Source organism: Drosophila mauritiana, chromosome 3L (assembly GCF_004382145.1).
Source record: "Drosophila mauritiana strain mau12 chromosome 3L, ASM438214v1, whole genome shotgun sequence".
NCBI classification, from domain to species: domain Eukaryota; kingdom Metazoa; phylum Arthropoda; class Insecta; order Diptera; family Drosophilidae; genus Drosophila; species Drosophila mauritiana.
Window position 1 is genome coordinate 14,041,499 of NC_046669.1, and position 15,306 is coordinate 14,056,804.

The 15,306-nt window shown below is 35.4% G+C and overlaps 1 protein-coding gene across 3 annotated transcripts in view; it reads right to left on the reverse strand.

Moving 5' to 3' along the window:
• LOC117139547 overlaps positions 1 to 15,306 on the reverse strand; it is a 121,035-nt gene that overhangs the window by 12,659 nt on the left and 93,070 nt on the right. The window contains exon 1 of one of the 3 annotated variants that reach the window (XM_033301937.1): positions 1,087 to 1,191. The exons of the other annotated variants lie outside the window; for them this stretch is intronic. The gene's annotated coding sequence lies outside the window, so the exon portion shown is untranslated. Of the gene's footprint in view, positions 1 to 1,086; positions 1,192 to 15,306 lie in introns of those variants that run through there. 3 annotated transcript variants of the gene reach the window in all.

The window sequence follows — 15,306 nt, forward strand, 5'->3', positions numbered from 1 at the left end:
TAAAGAACTTTTACTGGTCGGTGAAGGAAATGTGTCACAAATGAGCAGGAAAAGAAAAGGCGAGATGGCGCAAATGGGGAACGGAGAAGGCCAAGAGATCGCCGGAGAATGACAGGGCGAATTTCCAGCCTCACTCAAAGGGACACTGAAAAATTAACCCTAACTTTGACAGTAATACATTTTAAACCAATTTTTGAATATAATTGCTAATTATTATATCCTAAAGTAATCGGTGTAACAAAGGATTAACTACAAATTTAGGTAGCATTAAATGGCATAAGTAAATGAATTGACCTCTTAAAAGAGTTAACTGACGAATTATATGTTGTGTTTTCGTCTTCTTAAAAATAATTCGTTGATATTTTTCTCCGTGCATTTGGCACGGCTGGCTAAGTGTGAAAGGTTGTGTTTGTCATCATCACGCTCGCTAACAAAGTAAATTGGAGTAGAAACCAAGTTAGTGGGTTGCCCACTGATGGGGAAAAGGGGAAGTAGATTTTCGCATCAAGGGAAATCGTTTTCGCCAACAATGGAATAGTGGGGAATAAGCCCACTGATCCATAGAAGAGTTCAATTGCAGCGTAATTAGTGAGAGAAAATGCAATTTGGGCAAAGTCAGATATTTGAATGTAAAAGCGTAAATGTTTGAAGGAAAACAAAATCTAAATCTTCTTATGCCGTAAAATATATGAGGAAAATATAAAATTCCTAAGGCTTCACCAATAATTTAAACCATAAATTAGCAACTTTTAGGTAAAGAATATTTGGAAATCTAGAGCTTAGGTGTTTCCTGGCTTTTGAAATTTGTTTACTTAAAGCAATCATACTAAGGAAAATACTGTTAAAACATGAATTTGATACTTCTGCTGTTTTCTTTTTGCAAAAAACTTCTACTTTCTTTAAATACATTTACTCTTCGTTCTTTCTACGCTCGTTTCACTTTGCATTTTTTCACTGAACACCGTTCATTCACCAGAGATCAAATGATAAAGAACTTCCTGATTATTTCCACTTGAACATCGATCTTTCACTGATGGAATTTCCCAGTAAGATTCCAACTCTGTTTCTTGACTACCCATCGCTTACCTGCCTTTCTCTCTAACCGCTGATCCGCTTTGAGCACTTTCGTTTTTGCATGGATTCCACAGACATATTTAAGAATTTTCGTTAAAATATTTAAACAGTTTGCTTTCTGTTTGCACTCGAAGGTTGCTTTTATATCTTTATATATGGGCCATATCTTGTCTGAAAATTGGCTTACGTCTCGTTTTGTCTTGTCATTTAACAGTAACAGTTATCAGCTTTTGGCAAAACTGAAATAATTTGTTATGTTAATTCGTTGTATTATTATGTGTGTTTGAGGGAAATTTCACTTTGCGGCGATTGTTGCCAAACTGGCAATCATAAACAATCACGGACAATTTGCATTGCCTGCAATTAATTGTTGCGCTCGAATGCGCGCTCAAAAGTGAAACGGAAATGCCCGAAAATGGAAATCAGAAATCAAATATACGAAATGTAAACAGTTTGCGAATTGCAATTAAATTAACGTTCGATTTCGACTCGAGCGTTACGTTACATTAATTATGGCGCAACGTGAATGAACTTGGCCAAAAAACAAACTGCACACCAGTTAGATATAATCCGCGCGAACAGAACGAAACTCACTCACTTCACGGTCAGCTAACGAAACTTGACGAAGGCGTGGAATCGGATCGCGTTAAGTGTATCTATATCTTACGGACACCCTCTGGAAAACGTAGTGCTCGCGACGAGCGCTGAAAGCGAACTGATCGCGCACTCGAGCTTGAGACCTCTGCGCAGCGACAGCTCTGTGTTGCCGTTCGGTCGACTTCGGAGGTTTGGGTCCGCGAAGAAAGCCGAAGAGAGTCGCCAAGCGACCAGCTGATCGGATAACTGCAGCTTTGTCTGCGCCGCTCTCTTCTTGCAATTCTTCTGGCTGTGTGGCGGGGGACTTTTAATTGTCTGGGCGTCGAGCGATCGTATCGTTGGTTTAACTTCATTATGATCAGCATGTGGCTGAGCCTTCCTCTGCTGTTTACAAGCCGATGACAAATTTGTGATAAGAATTTTTGGAAAGAATCTGATTTAATTAATTTGAATGAGAAACGCCAAGTGTAATATGATACACAGAAAATTAATATCAACTTTTGATAGCTTTATCACTGCCTAAAATTTTATTTAATCCGTATCTATGTACTTATTGTACGGCTTAAGGGAGGTTTTTAATATAAACAATGCTTTAAAATACTTTTTTTTTTATTTGTATTGATGACAATTCATTTATTTTTTGCTTTGCATAGGAGAATAAATTCTGTATGCCTCGTTTCTTTTTAAATTGTCGACCGACAGGCGGTGCTTCAAAGCGTTATTTATGGGTGGAAAAATTGCTGAAAGAATCAGAGAAAATATTTGCTCCTCTTTGCAATACTTAAATTAATTTACGACTTAAATATATTTGTGTATTTCTTTGTTAAAGAAACGATTGAACCAATTGTTTTGTTTTCTATCTTATAAGTTCCAAAGAAACGAAAATGGGTGGGTCAAGAAAAGAGAATTCGAGATTTGTGTATGGTCTATTTGCCGGATTTATGGAGCAACAACCCCATGCACCTAGATAGATAATATTCCGATAAGTAAAAAATAGGCATGCTCTTATTATTATTTGATGACACATCACATGAAAACCGTGGGAATTATTTTCCCGTAATCATTATATTGACCTTTAGAAGTAGGAAATCCAAAAATCTTCTATTTCAAATATATTCCCTAACAAGCTCACGTAACTCGGTCGAAAATAAATTGATTAACTGGCGAAAACTTTTCCACGCTTTTTGAAGCCCTATTGTATTTTTCGCTTTCAGTTGGCTAGTCCCACAAATTCTGGCAATTATCAATCCTTATTGCTAGGTATAACACACAATGTGCTCCCCACATTTTATTGCCCAAATCGAGTCAGACAATTGCCAAAAACATTTAAATCCAATCGAAGTTCGTGTGGTTTTTATTTTTTTTCACCCTACTCCGACCACGAAATTCTAGATATTGTTTAAATTGGCTGACCCGACGTACTTTAAGTGCCAAAAAGAATAGCAGAATGGAAATAAAAAACAGCTCCAATTGCCTTTTGAGGTGTTTCATGTTGTTTCGGACACGCTCCACGCTCTCTTTGGCAGTGGTAATTTTTAATTTGATGATTAATCGATAACCGTCGGCGACTTCGGGCCATTGTACTGGCCCGAAGAAACTGGGGAACAACAATCAAAGCGATCCAACCAGCCCAAAACTCGTGGTGATTGCATGTGATTAGAATTTTTAATAAGCCATCTTCGAAGCATCGAGCTCAGGCTCAACATTTTCTTCGAGAGTCCCGCTGCCCACACAAAATTCTCGGATAAAGATCTCTTTGAGCATTTGGGATCACTCGATGTGGTTGATGATCATGAAGATGACGCACGGTTGGGGTTCGAATATTTTCACCCGCTATAGGAAACGGGAAAAACTGAAAGTGCGTTGAAAACTTTCACTTGGGTTCCTACAGAATATTGCATAATAGCACCACGACCTTTGGCTAATCATCGAACGCAGTGAAAAACTTTCTTTCCCACCATGAGAAAATATCAAGAGTTTCTCGCCTAGAGAATTCTAGCATTCCCAATTGTCATTTATCATTTCAAACATTTTGTTTTCCTTATTTTTGAGCTATGTTTTTCATTGGATTTCGTGATTGACGCCTAAAATGGAAACCAAATGTGGCCCCACCCGAAATTGTTACTTTTCTATTCGTGTTTCATTACTTCGACTAATGAATCAAGTGTGTGAAAATGCAAAACAGCTGCAAAAAATCGTTTTCTATCCCGCAAGACCCTGCGCTCAATTTTTTGCGACCCTTCAATCAACGAACAAAATCTGGCGCCAGGGCATCGCCGGCAAAACAAATCAATCAAATATGGCAAACATTGTAAAATATGTCGCATGGCCTTCTCCTGCATCACCCCATCAATTTTTTTCCTCTCAGAAGCTGCGGCGCCAATATATAGCGAATAAAATGCAAATTGCGTCAAAAAGCTTTGGCGGCACAACTTGAAAAGGCAAAAATCATTGTGACATGCGACATCAAGGGAGGAGCTGTCCTTCCTCATAAATTTGCATCCGCTGGGGGTTGGCCAAATATCTTGTGAAACTTGTCAAAGTTTATTATCTAAATTTGAATGCAAGAGTGCCGATTACAACACACTTATAGCATTTGCTGATTTTTAAATCTAATAAAAAAGGGTGTGAATTTGCAACACTTGGTATTGGTAAAGCAACATTTAAATAATGTGTAAATAGTAAGTGTAAGTTGTGCTTTAATTTCAATTGAATTTTTTTCCAAGTTTTTACTAGGTAAAGAGTCATAAGTTGCAACTGTTCATAGTTACGTATTTTTGCTGTATAGAGTATCAACCAATGATTAAGATGAATTGTTATTACAAATGGTCGAAAATTGATAAAATATTGTTCTCAATGTGATACTATTCGCACTCCGATTTCATTCTCAGATCTTAAGCTGCAAAAACTAAGTGGAACAAGACTGAAAAACTAGCTGGAAAAATAAACAGTTTCACAATGAGCACATTAACCCCATAAGGCCACCGACTAACAATGCTGCACTTGACAGTTGCATTTGAATTTATGGTTTTGATATTTAAATAAAACAAACCCAAATACGGAATTCCCAACACAGACAATCTCTTGACCGCGGCGAAAACTTTATATATTCGAGCTCATTAAGAGTGCGGACTTTTTGGGGGGAGTTATGCGTCGGGTTAGCCATCTAATGGCGGAACCTTAATGGATTAGATGCAAGTCATTCGATTTCCATGATAATCTTCTATTTTTCATTCAAAAACCATAAACAACTCGCAATCGATCCATAAACATCAATTGAAAACCACTAAAAATCGTTGTACCATAAAAATCCGCAAGGTTTACGAGGAACCCAGCACGCAAAAAGAGACATTAAAGTCATAGATATATTAATAAATTTTTGCGGACAAAGGCTGGCATAAATTTCAATCAGTTGGTCCAGCTGCTAAAGGAACTAAAACCACCATTACAAATAATTAAATTCAATTTTTTCCGACAGCTGAAATGGCCCAAAGGAATAAACACAATAAAAACAATATCGACAACATAAAAGACAATAAACATAAATTAGTGCGGCAATAATTGTAATCTAAAAAAAAGGGTGCTTAAAGTTGGTTGTGTTTATAATAAAATTGATACTCTAAGGTCTATCTTATTGCAATGCAAGGTAGTTAAGAAAAACATAATAATTTCCTGCGGATGGTTATATCTGTTTTCACAGAAATTAAGACAATGCTTTGAATCTGGAGGCAACACTGGTTTTCATATTTTTCCAACTAACTTTTGCCATTGTCATGTTTTTTTAGTTTTGAATTTACCCGATCGACTAATATAAAGAGCTAATAAGTTTTTCATACATTTTTCGAGTGGTTCCCCTATTGGAGTTGACCTTTATTAAGCCGACAGCAAGTTGACCAAGTTCACATGGCTGTGATTCTGGCCTGGCTATCATGTATTAGAAAGTAAACACAACTGGATTTGGAATGGGATTTTGGACGAAAAAGAGGGCGTGGCAATTGCTAGGACACACCTAAAAAACATCTGTAGATTAAAGTTGCTTTGGGCCCTCAGTGTTGGGCTGGGTATTATTTCGGCAAAAGGGGACCTTTTTGGCCAACAAGTGGCATTTGTTTTGCTCACTTTTGATTGTATTTTTGTTTTTAATTAATTTGACTTGTCGGCGTGGGTTTTTATGCTCCCCTTTGGCTGGTTATTTATTTTCTTTAATTAGTCTGATCGTGTTTTTTAGATTTGATTTGATGCATTTGACATTTTGCCAGCGCAGAGATTGCGCAATTGACGCAGTTCGCCAATTTACGAATATCGTGTAAAAAAATCTGTTCAGAAACACTATTTTAAATCAGCAAACATATTAAACAATTTTTTAAGCCAGAAAAAACTTGTTTTTTTTTGTATCACAATTATGTTAATCAAATATTAATCAATCAAAGGAAAACAACAATTACTTTATTAATAAAATTCCTCCAGTATTAACCGCACAAATTGAACCAATATCATCGCTTAAATTATTAATAAAAAAAGCGCTGGACATATTTTGCGTATGGACGTATTTGTGCATAATTTAAAGTGCCAAACGTGCATAAATACATGCATAATTGTAATAAAACAATAGCGAACAATGGAACACTGTTTTGCGTTTGGTATCTGAGGTCGATTAAACAATTGCCAACCGATTTCAAATTAATTATTAAGTTCTGAAATATCTTGGGTTGGGTTACCAACGATTGATTCGCATCGTTACTGAGAATTTCTTGTTGTCTACCTCTCTTTTCAATTATCTAAATTAAAAAATTCCTTCGCCATGTTTCGCTCACTTCATTTATTTTATATTATTGTGCAGTTTTTTATAGTTGTTTGCCAATTTGTAACACTCCAGACACACATTTCATGGCAGCTGATTGCTTTTGCCGTTTCACTTTGGCAAGGTCGCTAGCGATGCAAAGATACAGATACTTCGCGCACTCACCAGATACATATACAGATACTCATGCTCTGGGAACTCTGTTGACAAATGAGCTTGTAAGTCGCAAGTTGTACCGATAGCTCAGGCATTTTATCAATGGATCGTTATCGTTCATAGGTTCAGTTGGCCGTTTTGTGACCTTGAGGGGAGATTTGTCATCAGCTTTTGTGTTGAAGTTTAATTGACATTCAGTCAGGGTTAATGTCAAAATTGAAATCTATAGATTGGCTGTGAATTCGTTTTTTTATGATTCGTAGAGATTTATGGCAATTATCGAAGTAAATGGAGTTTAAGAAGTAAAGTTTGTGGCGAAGAAGTGCGTTTAATTGAACAATATTGCTGTAAAATCCCAAATAAGAAGACTTTACTCGTTGAGTTTTTGTAAGAAACTGCTTTTATTTGGAAATATCTTCGGTTTAAATAGGTGACATGAGAATCGCATCTTAAAGTAAATGGCCTACGCAGAGGCCTAAGTAAATAGTCCCCGCCTTATCGAGGTCCCACGCTCGGGCACATCTGCCTATCTTGAGCGGCGAGGACCTTATCTGTGGTCTCCCACTAAGGGACTATTTTAGGAGGCGGGGAACGATCTCAAGTGACTGACTCATGTGGTGTGCACATGTTTTTGAGCAATGCACCCATGTCGCCTTAGATAACAAAATCCTAAATATAATTTATCGCTCTCGATTCATTTACATAAGATATGAACGGAGCCCAAAATTGTAAGTCTTTAAATATATTCGTGTTCATGTGTGAACATTCTGCCAAAGGGCCAGCAAAGCTGAGATGTACATTAGTATATTAGTTGCATTTATAACAGTAGTGGACTGTATTTATTTGATATATGTTCATTTATTTTGCAACTAAGATTTCAATGGGCCTAGTTTTTCTGGCTTTTAATTTTATTGGATTACAATTATGGTTTATATTATTTTTAATTCAACAATTTGTACTCAATTAACTTATTTTAAACATTTTGCTTTTTCTATGTAGAAGTACATTTTCTATTAAACAACGATATAGTGGACTGTATATTTTTATTTGTTATATTATTTTATTGTTTATTTACTATTGATATTTATAGTACTGGCAACGGACCTGCAAAGGTTATTGCTTGCATTCTTTGTTGCACAGCACATTTCCGTATGAAATATATTATTAATACTATCATTAGTATTAAAGCAATAATTAAACCAGCATGTCCGGAAATATGATGGAAATGTAAATCTTTCAATTTTTGATGGTTCTCTTTCATAAATTTAATTTCATTATTCAATCGTTCAAATTCCTCAGTATGATTTAATATTGATAGTTTCAGCGGATCCCAAATAATCTTCGGCACTTCACTAACTTCTCCTATATAAGGTGTTGATAATAATTCTTCACTTTCGGACTGAATGTTATGGTGGGCAACTAGAATTTTATCGTCGGTTCTTGCCGTACAATATGGCGCAATGCTTAAAACTCCTTGCTGAGGCAAATCAAACAATTCAATTTGAGAGCCAGTACATTGCAGACGGACTTTTGAATTCGCAGGAACCTTACCTGAGAATATTTGTATTTAGCCTACCGTGATTAATATCAATCAACAGGCTTATAATGCCTGCTTGAATTTTTTCGCCTTCTTCAATCAATGAGTGTAGCTGTTTCGTAATCATAAAGAATTTTATTGATTCCTTATAAACATAATAATTTTCTTTAAGAACTTCTGTCATGTTCTCAATTCTTATTTGCATACTTCTAAAATTGGAGTTAACATCTTCTGTTGTTCTCTTTAATAGATTAGAAGTTGAATCAACCACAGATGTTTGTTTTTGAATTAGTTTATCAAGGTTGTTCTGGTTATCTAACAAATTCTTCATATTTTCTTCTAATTGCTCTCTATCATCTTCATCCATTATACCAAATAAAATATGATACAAGGAACCCATAAATTCGAAAGGAGCACGCTTGCTTCTAGATCTAGACTGCATCATAAACAATTTATTGTTTTCTTCAAGTTCCGATAACTGACTTTGCATATTATCTAAGACTAGACTACATTGCTCTTCAAAGCTATGAAGTCTTTCGCAAACTTTCCTCATACTTTGTATAAGCGCATTACCCTTTGTTAACATTTTAAAATATGGATCCATTTTATAATAGATAACCAAATTCCAAGAAGTACTCACAATCTCAACATCTCCTAGCGGGTCTAGATATATTGCTGAGGTTTTATTTATTTTGTCTATAGAATATCTTGGTGCTATATCTTTAGGTAATGCGCTAGAAACTTGACAACTTAACACAAACAACAACATTGCCATAATGATTCCGATCTTGGACATTCCCGATGTCGCTCTAGTTCGTCTTTTTGGCTCTTGGTCAGCCTCATTTTTGTCAACAGACTTTATTCCTTCCAAGGGACAAATTTTAGTAATGGGTCTAGTGATATATCCTTCCTGCATCTTTACTTTAGCCACTCGGACCTTATCATCATTCCCCTTATGCACCTTTTCCACCTTTCCTAAAGGCCATCTTGCAGGATGACAATTCTCATCCTTCAATAAAACTATTTGCCCTTCTTCTATATTAGGAATTTCCTTTTTCCATTTATTCCTTTGCTGGAGCGTATGCAAATATTCACTTTTCCACTTAACCCAGAAATCTTTCTTCATTTTTTGGATAAGTCTCCACCTATCCAAATTTCCGATTTTTTCATCTTCCATTGGTTCGACTATTTCTAAAGGTGGTCTTCCAATTAAAAAATGACCTGGTGTTAAAACTTCTTGTTGGTCCTTCTCACTAACTATAGTGTATAATGGCCTTGAATTTAAGCATGCTTCTATTTGACATAAAAGAGTTGACATTTCTTCGTAAGTCAAAATAGTGTCGCCGATTATACGCTTTAAATGGTATTTCATTGACTTAACTCCAGCTTCCCAAATACCTCCGAAGTGAGGTCCTGCCGGGGGAATAAAATGCCAATCAATCCTGTCCTTTTCAAGCTGCGCTGCAATCGTTATATTTTCTTGTATTGCATTAAATAACTCTTGATCTAATTTTCTTGCAGCTCCTACAAAATTTGTTCCGTTGTCTGAATAGATATTGGAACATTTTCCCCGTCTAGCAATAAATCTTCTGAGTGCTGCTAAAAATGCGTCTGAAGTTAGATCGCTTACCATTTCTAAGTGTATGGCTTTGGTGGCCATGCAAACGAATACAGCAACGTATCCTTTAAATGTTTTTTGGCCACGATTTTTTGAACATTTAACATAATAAGGACCTGCGTAATCTATTCCAGTATTAAGAAACGGGAATGTCATCGTCACTCTATATTTTGGCAAGTTACCCATTATTTGCTGAGCTGTATTTTGTTTATACCTTGCACACGTTACACATTCTCTTAAATACTTTTTCAACGAATTTTTCAACCCGAAAATCCAATACTTTCTTTGGATATAGTTTCGCATTAGGTTTATCCCTCCATGCAATGTTTCCTTATGAGCATTTTTTATTAATAAGCTTGTTAGGTGGCATTTTTCTAAAATGATTGGATGTTTAACATTAAATTCTGCATTGGAATTTTGCAATCTTCCTCCAACTCTTAGAACCCCATCCTTGTCCAAAAATGGATTCAATGACAATATTTTATTATTTGTCTTGATTTCCTTTTTGATTTTAAGGCACTTTATCTCTTGCCTAAACTGGTATTCTTGTTGTTTCTTAATAACAATTGTTTCCGCTATTCTTATCTCCTTTACTGAAATAATTGATGAATAGGCTTTATTTCTTGTTTTCATCTGCACGAATCTATTTATGTATGCTATTATACGTATAAGTTTTTCTATACTGGAATACCTTTCTATTAATTCGTAAATAGGATCATCTATTTTGTCATTTAATACCGTATTTATTAAGACAGGTTCTTCTACAGACTGCTGCCGAGGCCAAAGTTCTTTTGGGTCTGCTAGCCATTTCGGACCTTTCCACCAAAAATCACAGTTGATCAACTGGTTAGAATCCACTCCCCTGGATGCTAAATCTGCTGGATTATCCTCTGACTTAACATGATTCCATTCAGTATTTTTTAATTTCCGAATGTCATCCGTTCTTCTTTTTATAAATTTGATCTTACTTTGACCACTGTTAATCCATGCTAAGGTAATCGTGGAATCACTCCAAGCATAGATCTCCATTATATTGTCAATTGATCCTTTTAGTCTTTGGATTAATTCACTAAGCAGGTGAGCTGCACACAGCTCGAGTTTGGGAATTGTCTTCCTATTTTTTATAGGGTTGACTCTACTTTTGCTAGCTATTATATTAACATGAGGTCCTACTTTAGCATAGACTACTGCAGCATATGCTTTTTCGGAGGCGTCCGCAAATCCGTGAATCTGAATGACTGAAGAACTGTTTGAATTAATCCACCTTGGGATTCGAATATTCTCTAACAATAATAAATTTTCTTTATATTTTTCCCAATAATTTTTATCTTCTATGGATAATTCCTGATCCCATTCACTTTTATTTATCCAAAGTTTTTGAATAAAAAGTTTTCCTGAAACCGTGACTGGTGCCAACCATCCTAACGGATCAAATATTTTTGCTAGCGTTGATAACACAACGCGCTTATTTATATTTTTTGATTCATCATTACAATTTACGCTGAACTTAAATAAATCATTTTGAGGTTCCCATTTTAGTCCTAAAGTTTTAACACATTCATTTTCGATAATATTGAGAACCTTATTGTCCCCTGTGTCCTCCACAGTGGTTAATATTTTGGAATTGTTGGAAATCCATTTCCTTAAGTTGAATCCAACTTTCTGCAATTCATGGAGAATTAATGTTATTAATTTATTAGCTTCTTCTACCGAATCAGCTCCAGTCATTAGGTCATCCATATAGAAATCATTCCTAATTATTGCACTAATAACTTGGTTTTTACATTTATCTGCAATATCTACCAGAACCCTGGTAGCCAAATATGGTGCAGATGCAGTTCCGTAAGTGACTGTGGTTAATTTATATGTTTTAATTTTTTCTTTTGGAGAATTTCTCCATAAAATATATTGATATTTTTGATCATTATTATCTATTTTAATTTGTCGGTACATCTTTTCAATGTCTGCCGAAACAACAAATTCCCATTTTCTCCATTTAATAATAATGTCAAAAATATCTTTTTGAACTCGTGGCCCAACCCACATTATGTCGTTCAAACTTTTGTTATTCGTAGTTTTTGCTGAAGCATCAAAAACTACTCTCAATTTGGTCGTAAGGCTTGAATCTCTAATCACTGCCTGGTGCGGTAAAAAATATTTGCCTTCATCACTCACTTCAATCATGTGTCCTAAATCCATGTATTCATTCATGAATTTAGTGTAGTCAACCTTAAGTTTTTCATTTCTTTTTAGTTTTTTCTCCAGATTCATGTAACGAGCTATCGCTTGTTTCTTTGAATCTCCTAAGGTGACATCCTCCTTGAATGGAATTGACACAATGTATCGCCCATCTGAATCTTTTTTTGTCGTTTTGATAAATTTATTTTCACAGATTTCAGACTCGATATCATCTTTTTCTTCTTCTTCCACTTCCCAGTAGCGATCTAACTCTTTTATTTCTATTGTTGTGGCTACAATGGTTTCTTTTCCTTTGGATTTTTTACATCCAGAAACTATCCACCCGAAATCAGTTTTTTGCCCAAGGAGACCGTCTATTTTTATAACTCCATTTTGCAGAATGTGAGTATATACGTCTGCTCCAATGATTAGATCAATGCGACCCGGTTTATTAAAATCGGGGTCGGCTAATTTAAAGTTCTTCCATTTTTTCTGATCAACATTAATCGTGTTGACTGGAAGTGCCTTCATAAGTTTTGGGAGAATAATTGCTTCAATTTCTAAATTTTTCGGAGAATTTCTTATCGAAATAACCGCTTTGTGCTTGGAGATGCACGTTCCTGTGGAAGATACTCCACTTATTTCAGTATGAGACCGAAATTTTTTCAATTTTAGAATCTGTGCAGACTCTTCTGAAATAATTGTGCTTTGAGAGCCACTATCAATCAATGCTCTTAATTGTTCAAAGCCTCCATACCTCGTCTTTACTTGAATCAAGGCCGTGGCCAACAAGGCTTGACCTGTTGTTCTACACGTATTCACTTTTTCTGGATTATGACCTGCAAAGTGAAGTAACGTGTGGTGAGGTTTACGACAAGTCGAACAAAGCTGCTCGCTTATACATTTTTTACCAAACGGATGCCTCAGACATCTTAGGCAAATCCCATTTTTTCTTACCCAGTCAGACCGTTCTGCTGGATTCATTATTTTAAATTTATGGCATTGAATTAAATAATGCCCTGGTAGTTTGCAATATGCACAATTGTCACTATAATTTTTATTCTTGTTATTATTAATCATTTTCTTTACAGGTTTTACTTCCTGTGAGAATGATGATATAGAATTGAGCCTTTGCTCTAAAAAGTCCATGACATCAGAAAGTGCCTGTATTTCTTTTGTCTTTTTAACATGGCTTTCATATAAATTGAGTGATTCTTTATTGAATTTCCGAAGAATTATGTGAGCGAAAATTGCATCCACATCTTCTGGTAATTGTGCCTTTAATTTTATAATATAAATTGACTCGTTAATCGTGTCAATAAATGTCTTTATTTGCTTATTGGATTCTAAATTTAAATTTGGCATATCCATAAGCCTATTCATATGATCTGAGAATATGTTTCTTTTATTCTCATATCGCTTGGTCAAAAACTCCCAAGTGGCTTCATAATTTTCTCCAGAGCCGAGCAGTAAATGAGTAACCACATTTCTGGCTTCTCCTTTTAATGCTGACTTTAGATAATTAAATTTGAGAGAAGGACTGAGATCCTCTCTCACATGTATGAGCTCTGTAAAGAGTTCATTAAAAAGATCCCATTCTTTGGAATCACCAAAGAAAGTGGGAATCTGTATTTTAGGCAGGGTTGGTAACTCCTCCGCCTTAACAACCGTCGACATTTCAGCTTTATTTATTGTGCCACTGAGTCGACTATTAATGGCTGTAATAATATTTTGTTTGTCAAATTCAAGTTCGCTAATTTCTTCTTCGAATAGCGAGCTCTCAAAATGACTATTCACCTGTTCAATCAGGTTATCTATTTTATGCCATAAAAATTCAATTTTATTTTTCCTTATTTTAAGGAAATCTGGACTACTGTCTATTAGTTTAGACGTATCTTCTAGATATACTCGAAATTGGCCAACATTATTTCGAAATGCCTGCTCTACTTTTAAAGCGTTGTTTTGTGCTATACCCTCTTTTTCAGGGTGACCACACATTTCAAGGTTTAATGTAGGGGGAGGGTTTGATTTAGGGACAGTGTTTGATTTTGGGAAAGTGTTTTCTACCGACTCGCCCTTAATTTTTTCATTTTTATTTTTAATTTTTTCTAACACCATCATTATTAAATCATACTGCTTCGCGTTAAAATATTCATGATCGACAACGCCGATCTTTAACAAATTGCTATGATTAGCAATGAAACATTTTTGAAGCTCATTTAATTTTAGAATTTCTACATCTGTTAATGTTGGTTTTACTTCCAACTTTCTAATTTCCAAAATAATTTCGGACTGCTTCTTAAGGAATTGAATAGTCTTTTCTGACATCATTTTGAAAATTTTTTGTAATTTCTTAATATATATAGTACGTGTATATGTATTTTATATGTATTTATATATATATGTGTGTTTGGATAAACAGAAAATTCTTGTTTTGACTTAGCTGATGTCGTTGTTGTTGCTGCTGCTGTTGCTGCTGTTGTTGCTGCTGTTGCTACTGCTGTTGCTGCTTCTGCTGCTGCTGTTGTTGCTGCTTCTGCTGCTGGTAGAGGCTCCTTTGATGTTTAAAGATGATTTTTTTTTTTATTTGGCACGTTTTATTATTTTTGTAGTCCAGTCAGATTTTTTGTTTTTTAGCCATTTATTTCGGCATTTATGCTCTTTTGGCATATACACTGCACTCTATTTATGAGCTGATTTAATGCTATTAGAGCATTTATAAGGCACTGTTTTCAGGCACTTTTTATTTAATTTATGCTCTTATGGCATATACACTGCACTCTATTTATGAGCTGATTTAATGCTATTAGAGCATTTATAAGGCACTTTTGTTATGCACTTTTTAATTTCACAATTGCTGATGTATGGCCTCAAGCACGCCTTACCACAATTTATAATGGTACACAAAGCAACCTTTAGCTATAGACTATAAGGTGCTTGTTTTAAAACATAAAAGATTCTTTTGTATCTTTTTGCTTTTTATATTTATACTCTGTTCCTTACCTTTGGTAGGGGGAAACAAGAGTCACTTATTTTTGCTACCTTTAGCTGTAAGATGCTTAAAGGAGCTGGCCTTTCTCTGAGTTCCTTACCTTTGGTAGGGGGAAACTGCAGAGTCGATTAAAGGCTCGATTGACCAAATGTAAAATCCCAAATAAGAAGACTTTACTCGTTGAGTTTTTGTAAGAAACTGCTTTTATTTGGAAATATCTTCGGTTTAAATAGGTGACATGAGAATCGCATCTTAAAGTAAATGGCCTACGCAGAGGCCTAAGTAAATAGTCCCCGCCTTATCGAGGTCCCACGCTCGGGCACATCTGCCTATCTTGAGCGGCGAGGACCTTA